This window comes from Numida meleagris, unplaced genomic scaffold, assembly GCF_002078875.1.
Source record: "Numida meleagris isolate 19003 breed g44 Domestic line unplaced genomic scaffold, NumMel1.0 unplaced_Scaffold119, whole genome shotgun sequence".
NCBI classification, from domain to species: domain Eukaryota; kingdom Metazoa; phylum Chordata; class Aves; order Galliformes; family Numididae; genus Numida; species Numida meleagris.
This window is the reverse complement of record NW_018362987.1, coordinates 389,550-404,049: the sequence shown is the minus strand read 5'-3', so window position 1 is coordinate 404,049 and position 14,500 is coordinate 389,550. Positions and strand designations below refer to the sequence as shown.

The following is a 14,500-nucleotide window of genomic DNA, read 5'->3' as shown; positions in this document are numbered from 1 at the left end:
GGTATTTTATATTGAAATACTGTGTTTTTTTGTGAAAGTTCCTACATCTCCTCAGCCAGCTAAAGATTTCAGGAAAGCTGTGATCTGTCTGGGACATTTCTCTAATTGCTCCAGCAATGACCCCAAAATGTGGGATTTTTGGCATATCTGTTTCTCTCCCATATCCTGCTCAGAGTTTCCAGTCGACACACTCACCGCATTCAGTTGATTGTCTAATTTTCACTCCCTGAAAACTTATTCTTCAATCACTTTTTATTTATATATCACTCACCCAGCTAAGTACTTTGAAAGGTGAAAGACTCTCTTGAAGAGATTGCTCTATTGCCTGGTCTGAACATCAGAAAACACTATAACATTGTATACTATGCAGTACAGTATTATACAGTAAAAGACCCAGTAAATTTACTTTTTCTAAACTATTACACAATATTTTGTTATTATATTCTTATTTTCACAGCTCACCACACACATGGCCCTAATTGCTACATACTGAAAACTAAAACTAAAACTGTACGTTTTTGCTATCTGACCTGGATTAATTTTCCCCCAGGAAACAATGGCAGCCTCAGTTCAGGCATTGACACTTCTGCTTGGATCCTCATACAAATTCCCCTTCCAGCAAGAACTGCTTCATTTCAGCCGTCTCATACACCAACATACCTGGAAGCTAACAGAGGGTTGCAAGACAACTGCATGTTAGCTCCTTGTCAAGCAAGGCTAATCCTGCAGATTAGGGATGTAAATCCTCCGGTTCCCCTGGGTCCTAAACCCTTGCCATTATGGAAAGAAATTTTGTTCCTCTTTAATAATCTTTTTTGAGAAAAAAATAAACTGATTTGCCCATTCATTGTTACAATCCACACCAAAAATATGAGAGGAGATGACCTAAGAGCACCAATCTATGTGCCATTAGCTGCCGGACTCCAACCACGAACAGCATGTGTGTTACCTCCATGAACTTCAGGATCAGACAGTTCTTTGCTGTCTGCACAGGACCTACAATCTCAGCTCTATCCCTTTTCCCTGGTGTCATCATGCAGCTGCTCTCAATAAATGGGACCGCTGGAGATCCCAGTGGGAGCCTTGAAACTCTGTATAGAGACAGAAGATCTAGATCATTCCTTGTTCTTCACAACAAAATGCAGATTTTCCCCTCAATTTAGAAGAGAATTCCTATTAGGGACCATCCCCAAAGCCTGTGGGCACCACTTGGTAGGGGTATCCATTCCTGTGCTTTAACACAAGCCTGAGCACTCCCCTTTACACCCTGTTCATAGCTTCTCCACTTCCTCATCTTCTTCAATTTTTTCCTTTCGTCCAGTTTGTTTCTCCTTCTCAAGAGGGAGAAGCATTAAACTATGAGCTTCCAACCGGAAGATGCCACAAACAAGCAGCTTCAAATACATCTAAACTACAAATAGCTCAGTAAAACACACCTGACAGAGAGGAAAGAATGATTGACTTCACTCCAAACCTTTTTCTCAACTCTGGATCAAGGCTGATTTTCAGCACACTTTTAGCCACTTTTCCAAAGGCATAAGTTGTGGCATGACTGCAAGGCTGCTCTTTTGCTTCCACCTTTGGATCACTTTTTGGAATTGCTTCTTCCTTCCCCCTTCCACTCCCCCCCGAATAATTCATAGCACCATATAATGGCTTGGGAGGGACCTTAAACATCTAGTTCCACCCCACCTTGCTTTGTTACCCTCCACCAGGTCAGGCTGCCTAGGGCCCCATCCAACCTGGCCTTGAGCACCTCCAGGGATGGGGCATCCACAGCTTCTCTGGGCAAGTAAACATCAATGTTAAAGATGGGGATCCGGAAATATCTAATTTTCAGCTAGAGTTCTACAACTCTGAATACATTTTATTAATATTGTTAATGGGTTAAAACAAACAAACAAAAACCACTAAAGAGGAAACCTTGTCACTAGAACAGCATCATGGCAGAACTGCCATTTTTTGACTTGCTTTATTGCAGGACACACAATAAGTGAGCAGAAAGCAAATAATTACCTTGCCAGTGCCAATGAGCTTATTGTGCACATGGCTGGAGAGGACTGACTTGAACTAGAACGAGAGGAAAGGATGCTGGCATTCTAGCTCATCCACATTGCCCATGGCAAATCACCGAGCACTCAATTTCCAGGTTTTTGTTCTTCTCTAGCACTGGCAGAACACACTTCTTAAAATTCTCTGCAGAGCTGGCATTTATTTGCTGCTGAAAACTCTTGATTGTTTGGATACATTTCATGCAGTAGAAAAAAATGTGCAAGTGTCTATAAAACACTTCTCATGTTTCTTTCCAGCTGAGGGCAGAAGATTGTAACCAACTACTGCCTTCAACTTCACCTCTTGGAATCATTTCTACGTTAATGCATTATTATGCGATAGACTTTGAGCAAGGGTCAAGTAGCTCTTAGAAGAAGAAGTATTGTGAAAGTTAATGGAAACATCTTCAAATTCTATTGAAAAGAACAAAGAGTGGATTAAGAACACCTTCAAGTATTCCCCAAATTCATTTTTATGTTCTTTCAGGTCTTATAGGAAATAAGATAAAAGATTTCAGATGGCATTGAGATTTTTCTTAAATGTATTATACAGAAAAGACAGAGCTAATTGCCATTCTAGTTTAAAATCTTCCCTAGATAACCCCCTCAACCCCTTTTCATCTCCATACACTGCTCTCCATCCCACTCCTAATCTTCATGCTTAAGTAATGCAGAGCTGGATGGACCAGCCCCAGAGACAAGCACAGCAGTAAGCACCGTTGGTGTTAAACCAAAATGAATAATTTAGGAACAACCACTTCTACATAGTTATGATACACTTTTTTTTCCACAAGGAGCTTAGCAACGGAGAAAGAAGAAGGTGGGTTATTGCTACGTTTTAGCGAGTTTCTGACCAAAACTCCAGTAACTGAAACCATCACGCAGGTTGTGCTAACAGACAGTAACTTTCCAGAAGCCTCCTTGGTAGGTCCAATGAGACAACACAAGGCAGGATCCTGCCATAGCACTACCACTAGTGCAAGTCTCCAGCATCCATGTCCCATGCTTGTGCTGTTTCTTGTAGCACCATATGTATGAAGCTACTTCACAGACTTACTCGCTGTATGGGAACTGCTAAGTCATGGCCTGAACCACTGATTGAGCACCTGGAGGAAAGACCCAGTTAGCCCTAGGAGAACAGGTGAAGGCAATTCACCTGTGTGACCAGAAGGAGTGGAGCCTGGCTCCACCCCTCTTAGGCCTCATTTAAGGGCTGACTACCACTAAGGAAGCATCTCTTTCTGGAGATCCCTCCTTGGTGGATACCTTTCCCTGTGAACTCAGAATCTTCTGATATGGGGAGTGATCTATTTTCCCTCCCTTGTAGCACCTTGCTATCATGCCAGTCCTTCCACCTCTTTTGTAACTCCCTTTCCATCACGTTGGTCCTTTTGATGGCTACACTTGCCAACAAACAAAAACAGATTAAAAACAAATGAATGAACAAACAAACCAAAAAAAAGCAATACGAAGACAGGAAACCTAGCAGCAAAAAAGATTGGGTGCATCCTTTAGTACCTGATGCTGTCCCAGCTCTTCACTGCCTGAGATCTGACCTTGAAAGGCACCAACAAAGGAGCCACTTGATGCTGGATGCCAGGTTTAAACACATGGCTGACTCAGAGCACCTCCTGTCCCACCTCCTTTCTCTCCAAATAAAAGTTAATAATGTAGAAAGTAAGGAGCAACCCATAACAGGCCATGCCCTGAGCACGATGCGACTCCAGGCTGAAAACAGGCTGCAGAAACTGAGATTTGGATGTGCCATAGATTTGAATGTGCCCAGGAAGATGGGTGCTGGGAAGCCTTATGGTCCCTAGTATTACCCACTCAACCAGGCTGAGTTATGCCATGTTCAGGAGCAGTAAAAATCTCGGAACTGAGTTACCCAAAGGTGATCGCTGTAATGCCCTCAATATGCTGTTCAAAACACACGAATTGATCTAAATAATGTACTTGCTAGGATTGGTTGTATCTGTAATGTCTATGACATCAGCAGGTCAACACGAACCACTGAATAGCAAAGCCAGCCTAGCTACAACCAGAATACAGATGATCCTGCAAAATTCTCTGCTGTTCTGCTCATCTATTACATTGTGTCTGATAGCAGATTAAGAGTAATGACAAATCATATTTAATAAATTCAAGATGTGAAACACTTGAACTAGCTTGCGTTCTTGCTGATTATTATAACTGATCTTCAACATCACATTGTTACCAATCTTCATAGAACAAGACAGCAGCTCACTGATTAAAAAAAAAAAAAAAAAAACAGATTTTGTTCACATTGTAGCAAGTTATAGTTACCTAGGAATAAATACTCCCTTGCTGGTCATTTAGACCCAAACTTAATTTCAATGCAAAGTCACAATCTTCAACTCCATTTCTTACTTCTCATCCTTCTGGCTTAAATGTCACGTCTGCCTCTGATTCACAGAGGTACATGTCATTGTCCAATAGAAGCATCAGCACCCCAGTGAGTTTTCTCATTTTAAACCATTCTGTGATCTGTACTTGATTATTATTTTCAAGAGAGACTAGCACTTACGATTTATACAAGCTGGATGCCCAACATGTACATTCTGTATAAGTGAGCATTAACATTTTAAAATCATAATACTAACAAAAAGTGAAGATACTGCTGAGTACAAATCAATACAAATAAGCAGTCATAACCACTAAAGTAAGTAAAAACATATATCTATTCATGATAATAACTCTTATTCCTAAATATCCACAGACTTTCTCTAAAGGGAGAGTTTCTCATTTCTTTGTTGTTTTCATAAGACCTCTTAGAACAGTGATACATGAGTCTTTCTTTGCAAAAGAGAAACACATTAGATTTCAGCTGTTTTTGCTTAGAGACATGTAGTTATAGAGGAGAGAGAAACTATTTTGGTAATTCAGAAAAAAAGTAAAGGTCTCTACACCCAAATTCATTTTTTGGTTAAGACAACAGGTAAGCGAATTTCAAGGATCGTAAATGCTAAGTCAGCACACAGCACAGAAGACCAGTTTATAAATTTAACTACGGCAGAACTGTATTATGTCATGTTACTTTGAGCTTACATACCTGATTACAGCCATCACCAAAATCGCACATCCCCAGCGTAGAAAGGGACAAGATGAAGGGCAGGTTTCCTCTCCTACCCCTCCCAATGGGAGCCATCATATCGCAGTGGCACCCATGAGGACACTTCCCTCTTACATACTCCAGCAGATCCATGACATTTGTTGTCACCACAGGTAGCTAACTTTTATTCAGCATTAAAAAAAAGCATTTTCTTTCCCTTGCAAGAGCGTTCAACCTCACTTAATGATGATATGGCACCTGATTGGCTCAGCCAAAAAATTGGCCTGTTTTGACTGCACGATTCATATTATCTATTGCAAGATAACTTCGTCATAGCTTTGCTGCTCATTACCTAAAACCCATGAAATTGTCTTCCATTGCACTGTTTTATGGAGCACTCAGTTTCACAGATCAAAACCAGTCATAGAGAGGAACAAAAGTTGACTTTTTCCCTCTTAGACAGTAACAAGTTTTCTCTGGGAGGATTCAAAGGCTTTCTTCAGAACATAGAGTAACAGTGACAAAACCAGACAGAAACATACACTAAAAAGATAAAAACCAGAAGACAAAGGGCTTGCCATGGCTGGAACAAGTAACTCACAGCATGTGCATGCACAGCTGTCTCCCCTCAGACCTGACCCAGACTTTCACATTGACTTTGCCTTAAGGATCAGGTGGAAGCCTGCAGAAATGGATTGTCCCTTCTTTGCGAGTGCCATACTTGCTATTTTTTAGGTCTTTACACACAGTGGAATTTTGGATACAAGATCTGAATTGCTCATTGCCTTCCAAAGGAAAAACACTTACCCTAGGAAATCCTTACTTTAGTTTGCAAATTGCGCCAGTGTAATGATTTTGAAACAGCTCTTTTCACGACTTCCAATCTGCATCTTTGGATCTGGATCAACAACGGTGCTTGTAAATCATCATGCCATAAGAACAGTAGTAGTAATAATGATACTAATAACGAGTGTGGATTTCTTTTTTAAATCAAAATTAACTAGTGAAGAACGAGAGTATTTTGTATTACTTACAGCAGTAGTTCTCTCCACGCACCTTTCAGAAAGTCATGTATAAGAGGAAAGAGTATGTCACCATCTTGTCTTGGGATGAGCCCTTGACTGTGGTTATAGCTACAGGCTGGACCAGATACCAACTTGGGGGCAGGTGCTTTGTGGGAGACAATGCCAGCAGCACCGAGTAGCAAGGAAACCTCTATTCTGGGATCAAATGTAACATGAGGAGGAAACATGCTCAAGAATAGGAAAGGCAGAGGCAGTCTTGCTAAGGAGATATTCCTCTAAGACAAAGGCACCCTGATAACCCTCTTCAGGGCTTGAGAAAGGCCCACAGGTGCTGCTGAAGGTATGTATAGACAGCATTTTAACTTGAGATGTTATTTCTCTGCAGCCACTGAAAGTTCACACTTTTGGGAAAAGCTGTATGGCCTGGTGGATACTAATGCCGGTGGCTGAAGATAACCCACAAGGAGCCTTCATTTCAGAGCTCCGTTAGCTTTATCTCCTGTGAGATGGTGAGATAAAAAAATGCGTGGCCAAGGATGGGTTCAACGGAGTTATTCAGGAAAGGTTTAGAAAAGGTTAGATCATGGAGAAAAATGCAATTGTGCAAATGCAGGGCAAAAGAACTGCCGCAGATATTAAAACAGAGACCAGATTCCAGGTCAGTTTTTGCCATGAAATATTAAGAGAAAAGCATGGTTTTCTGATTTACAGTTATGGCCCCTTTCTTGAAAAGTTGCTGTTGTGAAGACCTTGCAAAGAGCACAGAGAAGCACAAACGCTTCTAGATGCAGAAGCTCTCAGCACTGCTTCATTCTTCATCCTTGTGGCCAAGCACCAGCACTGCAGCAGGAGCCCCCATTGCTTCCGAGCCCTGCGTTCAGAGCATTCCCCTGCGTACAGGCACTGCCTCTGGAGCTGGCACTCTTGCAGCAGCTTGCACAGCCCTCACCTGATGCAGCCTTAGGGCTGCTTAAAATTAACAGTAGCTTTGAAGCTGTACCGGGCATTTCTGGGGACAGTTTGTACTAACACAGCCACATCTTTCTAAAAATCTAAAGAGTGTTTTTGGAAGATCTGAGAGGGTATTTAGTACTCTGTGTTTTCAGAAGCCAGTTAAAAAGGATCCCCAGAACAGATTGTACATGCTGAAGATCAGGATGCATGTTCTCTCACTTCTCACATACACAGTAGCAATGCCCTACACAGACTTGGGGATTACAGACACCAGCAGCACAGCTTTCTTCCTCTGCTGTTAGCTCAGAATAAAAGAGTTAAGCAGCTTCTGTGCTGCTTCAAAGCCACACTGCAAAGGAATCATGCATGCGGTGCAGATTACTGAAGGGTTCCTTATACAAAGCAGCATTATCTGCCTGTTAGGGCATCTCCTTGCAAAACATAACCCTGAAATCGCTGCAGAACACCAAAGCCACAAGCTTTTGCAGGGGTTCTGCACCAACTCATTTGCTAATGTTCCCTGATGACTGATCTGATCCTGGCCTCAATCTTCTTTTAATGAAAGAGGAATGCCGGGATACTTCATCAGCTATTATTAGCTCTTAGTACCTGTTGGTGGAAAATAAAGCAAACCAAAGTGGAGCCTTATATTCCCCAGGCTTTCTCTCAGGCCTGTGGGATATTTAGGCAACTGCTTGCTGAGCTCCATAACCTGACAACTACCGGCTATAGGGTAAGTGATACATGTGTAAGGGCATTACGTATTGCAAGTTCAGATTGTATTGGCTAGATAAAGCAGTTACATGCACTTCAAGTACAGCACAGATTGTGCTTTCAGCTTCATTCTACTCACATTATACAGCCTGAATAATTTAGAGAAAGAGTGATTCACAGCAAAATTGACAAAGAATTCTGAACCATGTAGGAATGCATGTATTTTAAGATTGAGAAAAATTGCAACACCTCTGTGCAACGCTCGTTTACATTTACTTTTTCCCACTTTGTGATGAGCTGCAGGAACCCTACTTTTCCATTTGCCTACTTATATAAAGGTGAACAAGAAAATAAGGAACTTTCCCACAAGAAATCCTTCGGTCTCAGCAGAGAGGTGTTATTTTTACACAAAAATATTCCTGGAAGAAAAACAAGTTTTCTAAATATATTAATCCCTGCTGTTTATAATTTGCACTGTAAATTATAATCATCAACAATTTTCACCTAGCTGTCTCTCGGTAAAACACTAATTAAAACCAGATTCTGAAATAGGGCTGGGTGAACCTCACTGTCCCTGAGTTGTCCATGTCTTTTACATTCGCTGTCACTTGATTCACCAAAAGCCTTGAGGGGAGGATTGCCACCATTTCCCATGAAATGCACTCTAGAGGAACCCTCCAGTACCTAACCTAAAAGAGGATTTACATAAGAACAAGTATTAAAACCACACTGTATCCAAGTTGTCTGAATGTTTCTCATTTCCATGTCCAAAATCATATAGGCAGCAGGGCACAAACAGACAAAAGCACTAAGATCTTAGTGTCATGCATGTCCATAGAACAGAATCATAAGGTTGGAAAAGCCCTCACAGGTCACCCAGCACAACCCCACCTGCCCATGTCCCTTAGTGCCATATCTCCATGGCTCTGGAACACCTCCAGGATCGGTGACTCCCCCACCTCCCTGGGCAGCCCATTCCAGCACCTGACCACTCTCTCAGAGAAGAAGTATTTCCTAACATCCAACCTGAACTCCTCCTGGCACAACCTGAGGCCATCACCTCCCATCCTAGCGCTGTTACCTAGTAGCAGAGGCCAACCCCCACCTCATCACCACCTCCTTTCACAGTAAGGTCTCCCCTGCGCCTCCTCATCTCCAGACTGACCCATGCCAGCTCCCCCAGCCACTCCCCATAAGATGTGCTCCTGTCCTCTCACAGTTCCGCTGTCCTTCTCTAGACATGCTCCAGGCATGTTCTCTGAACTCCCCTCCTGATGCACCACTGTATGCACATGCATATTTCTCAGTAACACAGGTTAAATGCTTCAGATTTGTCATCATCTATTATATCTGTAAATGTATCTGAAACACAATAAACCTGCTACTTCTTACTGAAGAGTCACTTATGTCATAGTGCTTTCAGAAATAGCACACTATTTTGATTAATAATGTTGTTCCCCTAACACTGCTGGAAGTAGCACTTGCATTTGTTTGTGCTTGCTGCCAGTCAGACTATTTTTGTAGGTGGAGTTACTTTATAAATTAGTCAAACCACAGAAACTTGGAACAATTCACAGCAAACTTCCAAAATGTGTCTGGTTTACACATTTCCTTATGGCACAAAATTCACTTCTGAAGGAAGACTCCACCTGCCAACTCTGACTCGCAAGGAAATTCTCCCTCTGCTGCCTGTGAAAAATGATGAGAATCAAAGAAAATTAATAAATCAAAGCCAGCTGGAAAAAGAAACACTTCTGTGATTTAAGAAATATCACAAAATACGATTTCCGCAGCCTTTCCCATCTATGTTTTATTAACTTTTCATTGCTTATCTCAGTGCTAGAAAGATCAGTGCTGTACACGTTGCTGCTGTAACCCATTTGTCTCACCCCATGGCAAACTGAGGCCTGGCACTCCTGTAGGAAGCACTGCTGCCCAGCTACAACCAAGGTGCTCGCAGCATGACTTGAGCTCTGCATCTGAGCAAGCCCAGCAAAGCAGCCCTGTAACAGGGCGTGCTGCAGCAGCTCTGTGCGCAGAGCCGGTGGAAGGGATACCTCCAAAGAGGCAGTTAGAGATGAAGATAAATAAATAAACGGGAAGAAAAGCAGCGCAGCACAGAGCTCAGCTTCTGGCAGGCAGCTGTCCAAACCCCCTCACCAGAAAGCCGCTTCACAAATAATCCTATTTCCTCCTTTAAAACAGCACTATGGTTCTTCAGCAGCTATGAGGAGAATCCCAGCCCTCCTGGGATGCCTCCATTCCCACCATATGCTTCATTACCAACAGCTTTCTCTTTTTTCACTACCCAGAATAACCACCAGATTGAAATACTGTATGCTGGGACAAAAAGCAAAATAGTGAAAGAACAGGTTAATTATTCATGTTGTTACCTCTTTAGCAAGCTTGCTGACCCTGAACCAGTTGCATTTTCAATACTTAGGGAAAAAAAAAAGATGAAAAAAACTGTTAAAAATATCTTTTTATTATTTTTTTTAATAGCGGAGAATTAACACTAAGGGTCAATTTTCTTTATCTAATGGGTTTTATTCCTGAAAAGGGGTAAAAAAAGCAAATGTGTAAGTATCATAGACTCACCAAGGTTGAAAAGTTCTCCAAAATCATCCAATCCAACCACCCACTTACCATTAATACTTCCTCATTAACCCATGTCCCTCAGTACAACATCTACACCGTTCTTGAACACCTGCAGGGGCAGTGACTCCATCACCTCCCTGGGCAGCCCGTTCCAGTGCCTGACCATCTTGATGAGGATTGCTGCAATACCAGCTAATGAAAAGCAAATTGCTTTTCATGGAATCAAGCTTTTCATACAACCATGGCAAGCAAGTGCTAAGATGTGAGCACAAGGAGAACTGACCTCTTTGTAAAACAAGCAGCTTTCAGACCCATTTACTCAAACACCACCAGCTATCCTCCAACGCAGATATGTGTGATATGTGTATATGTGTTTATAAAATACATTAACTGATATTTAGAAAAACAAACACACTTGCAAATCCACACAGCACATACCGGTAAAAAAAAAATGACAGAGCTTTTATAATAAACTGAATTGAACAGAGAATTTCTACAACGTGTATCAGTTGTTTCAGGAGACGATGTCTGCTGCAGGGATTAAACCCAGAGTGTTTGTCATATGCATCTTTAGCTGCCTGCAAAACATGAAGGGGTGACAAGTAACTGCTGTAAGCAAGGAAAGGAAAGAAAGCAAACGTATAAAGGAAACGCTGCTAACTTAGGAATACAATAAACCTGAAGTAACAGCCAACAAACTGAGCTGATGCTTGTTTAATCACACGTGAGGCTTTCTTTTGCTATTTAAACACATTGCCTGTACAGCACACTGACTCAAGAAGTACTTCTATACGGGTACACCTAGCCATCAAACACATCCTTCCTTGTTTGTGCATCACCCAGTTTCATGTACGCCATTCCCACAGAATCCTCAGGTCTAGAGGGGAATGCAAAGCAATGCGATCCTTACCATAACATGCATTTGTTGTGGTTTACAGCATGCATGAGAAAGGTTGACTCTTGATGCTGACTTTCACGTGCTTTTGTCCTCAAGCAGACACATTTTCAAGTCACATAGAGGATGGGGCAGAGGCCTGTTTCACATGCATGCACACACAAAAAGCTACCCAAAATCTAGTATAAGCTCATTTCATTTTAAAAGGATACCCCAAATAGTTCTAATACAAATGCTACAGCACAGCTAAATAAAAAGCTTTTTAATTTATTTTTATTTTTATTTTTTTTCTGGCCATGCAGCAGTTAACACACAATTTTTCTCATGTTTTGCAATATTTAAGAATAAGCAGTGGCAGCTGTAATGCAAGGGACAAGCAAGCAGGTGGTGTAGTGCTACATTATTAATAGATTCACAAGCACTAGAAACACCCAATCCTTCTGAATTTACTAACATTCTGAAGGCAACTCACTTGGCTACAAACCCAAATGAGGAGAGAGAATGGAGGAGCAGCATTCCTTAAAATACAAAGGGCGATTCAGCTCAAAGGCAGTTTGGAAGTGACAATCAGCCACCTGTAGCGCACCTTATTTCTTCCAAGCAAAGGCGCCAACCGGTACCCGGAGTAGGACACTGGCCTGAATTTACAAATGCTATTTGAGAAAAGACAACAGCTGCCAAACTTCTTAATTTACCAATCATTTATCCATTTGAAGACCTTCCCATTTATTTCATAGCAGCTCAGCTTCTGTAAAGAGCCTTTGCTAGGAATCATGCCAAACACCTCCTGAAATTCAGCCACACTTCTTTGTTGGTAGACTCAACGGCAGCTCCAAAGAACAGCAGCATAATTGCAAGGAAAGAATTACCTGCCAAAAATTAGTGGCTAACTGCTCAGGCATCTCCATGGTACTGCAGATTCATTGAGTTTTCCTGTCCAAGCCTTATTTTCTCAGATCATTTCTTTTATGCCTCTGTGACAATACGCTTCCCCTTGCCCATAACCTCTTTTTCTCCTTCTATAATCTAGTGAACCGCCTGGTGGATGAGGGAAAGGCTGTTGATGTGGTCTACCTAGACTTCAGCAAAGCCTTCAACACTGTTTCCCACAGTATTCTCCTGGAGAAACTGGCAGTCCGTGGCTTGGACAGGTACACTCTTTGCTGGGTAAGGAGCTGGCTGGAGGGCCAGGCCCAGAGAGTGGTGGTGAATGGAATTAAACCCAGCTGGTGACCGGTCACAAGTGGTGTTCCCCAGGGGTTGGTGCTGGGACCTGTCCTCTGCAATATCTTTATTGATGACCTGGATGAGGGCATTGAGAGCACCCTCAGTAAGTTTGTAGACGACGCCACACTGGCAGGAAGTGTCAATCTGCCTGGGGGTAGAGAGGCCCTACAGAGAGATCTGGACAGGCTGGATCTCTGGGCTGAAGCCCATGGGATGAGGTTCAACAAGACCAAGTGCCGGGTCCTGCACTTTGGCCGCAACAACCCCAGGCAACGCTACAGGCCTAGGGCAGAGTGGCTGGAAGGTTGTGTGGAGGAAACGGACCTGGGGGTGTTGGTCGATGCTCAGCTGAGCATGAGCCAGCAGTGTGCCCAGGTGGCCAAGAGGAGCCAATGGCATCCTGGCTTGGATCAGAAATAGTGTTGCCAGTAGGAGTAGGGAAGTCATTGTCCCTCTGTACTCAGCCCTGGTGAGGCCCCACCTCAAGTACTGTGTCCAGTTTTGGGCCCCTCACTGCAAGAAAGACATTGAGGCCCTGGAGCGTGTTCAGAGGAGGGCGACGAAGCTGGTGAGGGGTCTGGAGCACAGGTCTTATGAGGAGCGGCTGAGGGAATTGGAATTGTTCAGTCTGAAGAAGAGGAGGCTCAGGGGGGACCTTATCACTCTCTATAACTGCCTGAAGGGAGGTTGTAGTGAGCTGGGGGTCAGCCTCTTCTCTCTTGTAACTCATGACAGGACGAGGGGGAATGACCTCAAGTTGCACCAGGGGAGATTTAGGCTGGACATTAGGAAACACTACTTTTCTGAGAGAGTGGTCAGGCGCTGGAATGGGCTGCCCAGGGAGGTGGTTGAGTCACCATCCCCGGAGGTGTTCAAGAAACGTTTAGATGTTGTGTTGAGAGACACGGTTTAGTGGGGTTATTGGTAGGTGGATGGTTGGAGTGGATGATCTTGTAGATCTTTTCCAACCTTGCTAATTCTATGATTCTATGATTCTTTTGATCTGCCCATTACACCTAGGCCCTTGCTCTGGACTGATAACATTGTTCTGCTAAATAGTAAGAGTCAGTCATCTTACCCCATAAATAATGACCAGCTGGAGAGCCCCTTGAGCTCTAATCCCTATAAAAAGACTGCATCTAACCCCTTCGATTCCTTTTATGTATTGTGAAGTCCTGGCCTAGACTACGTAGAATATTTACCAGAGATAATCTGTTGAAAGGTCCTCCTCTTGAGAGAGGGTAAACCTCCAGGATGGAATGGGGAGGAGAATCCACTCCATGACAGTTCCCTAAGCAATGCAAAACCGGCCAACCTTACACTGTTAGCAGCACTGGGGGAGCCTGCTATGCTGACTCTAAGAAAATAACAACACAGAGAGTGGAGCAGGGTGGAGGTCCTGTGACCAAACCCCAGGATCATCCTGCAGGGATAGGGACTCTATGATACTATCGGAACTAAGCCAGCCCTGAGTCCGCAGTTTTCCATCTTTCAAAAAAGTGTTCTCTGAATAATCTTTGCAAAATACAGTCATATTTGCCTAGAGTCACTCAAGCTCCACATGAAAGTTAGAAAAAAGTATAAAAATGGTTTAAGACAGAAGGAACTTAGGGGAAGATACCATCACAAGACAAGTTGGGAGGACACCAGTGGCTTCTAGGACCAGCTGACGGTCCAAGCCTCTCTTCCTCTCCCCTGTAAGGATGTCTGTTGGGTAAGATTCAAACACTCAGTTATACTGAGCAATTCTCTGGGAAACTTAGAAATCTCTATAGAGCTATTCCACAATTTAACATGATTGCGTTTAGTTATATTACTCATTCGTGTTTTTGGTTAACCTCACATGCTTTGCAGAGAGTGTATTTATCACTGGCAATCCAAATGAACCCGTAAACCCTTGCTTTAACAAACTGCACTATTCACTAATGTAGCTATGGGATTTCTCACTGGGCATAGCCTCATT

The 14,500-nt window shown here is 42.8% G+C and overlaps 1 protein-coding gene across 21 annotated transcripts in view; it reads right to left on the bottom strand.

Annotated features, from left to right (window-relative positions):
• The window catches only part of PCDH15 (protocadherin related 15), a 736,955-nt gene that overhangs the window by 383,817 nt on the left and 338,638 nt on the right, over nt 1-14,500 (bottom strand). The window lies entirely within an intron of this gene.